This window comes from Phoxinus phoxinus, assembly GCF_949152265.1.
Source record: "Phoxinus phoxinus genome assembly, chromosome: 9".
Classification (NCBI taxonomy): domain Eukaryota; kingdom Metazoa; phylum Chordata; class Actinopteri; order Cypriniformes; family Leuciscidae; genus Phoxinus; species Phoxinus phoxinus.
Window position 1 is genome coordinate 28,460,143 of NC_136884.1, and position 3,103 is coordinate 28,463,245.

Consider the following 3,103-nt stretch of genomic DNA (forward strand, 5'->3'; position numbering starts at 1 on the left):
GCAGATTGGGCCCTCTATGTTTACAGCATTAGGTGAGATTTTTTTTTTAAATAAAATTTAAAATAAACATGTATCCAAATTAGTCAATATTGAATCAAAATCGGAATCAAATCACAAGAATGGAATTTAAATCTTGAAATCTTTGTCAAGCAATAATAAAAACTGTATCCTACCAGTCATTGTACAATGTAAACATTGTAACATGTTGTCACTAAACTTCATAAAATTCTATTTAGTTACCAAATGTTTTGACAATCTAACTTAAACAACTAAAACAATAGGAGGCAATGGCGCAACGCTACCCAGCAACAGCTCAGTTATGGAACCCGCTTACTTCCGGTAGTTTCGCCGGATTCGTCTATACAATAAAATGTAAGAAGCTATACAGTAAAATGTAAGAAGCTACACAGTAAAATGTAAGAAGCTATACAATAAAATGTAAGAAGCTATACAGTAAAATGTAAGAAGCTATACAGTAAAATGTAAGAAGCTATAGAGTAAAATGTAAGAAGCTATACAGTAAAATGTAAGAAGCTATACAGTAAAATCTAAGAAGCTATACAGTAAAATGTAAGAAGCTATACAGTAAAATGTAAGAAGCTATACAGTAAAATGTAAGAAGCTATACAGCAGCCTTTCTCAAACTTTTTTCAGTCAGGGCACCTTTCAAAAGTGCATAAAATCTCAAGGCACCCCAGTGTAAAATATAATTTAAAACACTGCATAACCCAAATATAAATGCAAAAGTCCTGTTTATTTAGACAGGACAGTAATGAACAGAGCATAATACGAACTGTAAATAACAATAATAATAATAACTTTATAGCAACTTTATAGCACCTTTAAAAACACAGGTTTGCAAAGTAATTCACAAAATAATTAATCAGAGACACAAATGCCATAAAACCGTAAGAGGTGGACCGCCCAATACAAGAACCCAACAACAAATCCAGACCAGGAGAACCTAAATGAAGTGCAGAATGCAGTTAAAATAAAATAAAAAGGGGCAGACATGACAAAAATAAATGAAATCAGATACAATACGATAAGAAAAAAATGCATGTTAAAAAATGCACCAGAGATAAGCAGGAATGTGTTTCCATATAGTGCTTGTTTTCATCCGTGCCATATGCGCATGCACACACACACACATACACATACACCCACACACACAAACAATAATCCGCAACGAGAGAGGGAGAAAGATCTACATGCGCGCATGCACAAGCCGGGGGTATTATCCCTATTATTAGGGACATTAATAGTATTAATTATTAATTAATTATTAATATAATTATTATTATAGGTATATCTGACTATACCTACTTCCAAAAAAAGAAAATAGGGGAATGATATTGCATGCGCTTCATGAGGCACACGCGCACGGTCTCTTGCTCTCTCTCTCTCCCTCTGCCGTGCACGCGCTACGCGGTTTGGAGCACAGTCTCTCTGTCTCGCGGGCGCGCTCGCTCTAGATTCCGGGAGATTTTAACGCGGGCATCAGTGAGCCGCTATCAATATGCGGGAGACTCGGGATGTCTGCATTTCTATACTGAAATGGTGGGAGCGGCGCTGTCCTATAACGTTAGTTGTCACCCTGACATAACAGTGCGTAGAATTTGCCTATAATGTTATTTTATTCGAGCTTTCTATCTATTTGCTAAAAAATAAAGTGAAATAGGCATTCATTAGGCAAAATAGCAGCATGTTGAAATGTGCCAAAATGCGTTTTCTATAAATGCATTTGCTACAATGAAAATATTGTACAGTAGCCTATCAGATAAGGTTCAGGTTTGCCGAAGTGCGTTTAATTTAGACTATTTGTTTATTTGTGTCCCTGGCCTGTGCGCCGATCGGAGACGGAGTTCATTGCTGATATTCTGAGGTAAGAGCTTTCTAGTCTCGCGGCTGTCATCAGCAGCGCTTTCTATCGCCCATCAGCGGATGGCGGGCGGGTGCGGTTTTGAAAATTGGTCAAAAACGCTGGTGCGGACGGATGGCGGACAGATGAGTTTTGTGATGCAAAACTTTGCGGATGAAATAATTGCCCATTCGCGTATCTTTAGGGCGCGGGCTCCCTAGGGGGCTAGAGCAACCCCGGTGGGGACGTCATGACAGTTACTGAGGTGAGACAGATTTTTATGGTTAATTTAATATATATAGCTATATATTTATCTAAAATGAATTTACAATTTTATTAACCCGTTCATATGTTTAAAAAGAAGAAGAATGTATTTATGTAAATTAAAATATATTTATATATGAAATGTAAATTATTTTTTTATTTTTTTTTGCCTTCGTAATTTTTTGGCGGCACCCCTGACACAGTCAGGGGGCACCCCAGTGTGCCGCGGCACCCACTTTGAGAAAGGCTGCTATACAGTAAGGTGCTCGCTGACATACTCGGTGTCTCTCACGCTCTGTCACTCGCTCGATGGTGGTAGTTAAACAAACAGGGTTATAGGATTATCTAATTACTCTAAAGATTATTTATATTACCTTTGCATATTTTTATTCATCTAAACTAAGTGCTTAATACGTGTTATACTACATACTGTAATATATGAAATATACACAATTATTATTATAAATAGCCTAAGCATTGCTAAAAGCCAGATTTTTGTCTATAAAGATTATTTGCTATGTAGTGTTATTGTTTTAGTTTTATTGACAACCTTATTTAATGTAAAAATGCATTAAACAAAAATAAAAAAATGGCTTGTTTGCATAAAAAAAATTGCAAATATGATTTCTGCACTGTTGCTTTTGTAAAAAGAATCTCACATATTAGATGTGATACACATTTTCAGCACATTATTAAACATGTATATGTAATTAAAAAATGAATACCTGACACTTGCTTTATTATACACTGCAATGTGTAAACAGGACTTTTTAAACAATATAGGAGTTAAGTTTAAAATTCAAAATGTATTAAAGTCAGACAGGAGTAATCAATTCTATGAAGCCTCTATGCGGGTAAATAAGGGGAATTTATGCCGGTTGATAGGGGTAAAGTAGTACAGGAAAGTGTTAATGGTGCATTTCTGAGATAGGTGGCGGTAATGCACATAATATGGTTGCGATCCGCCGTAAAACAAGA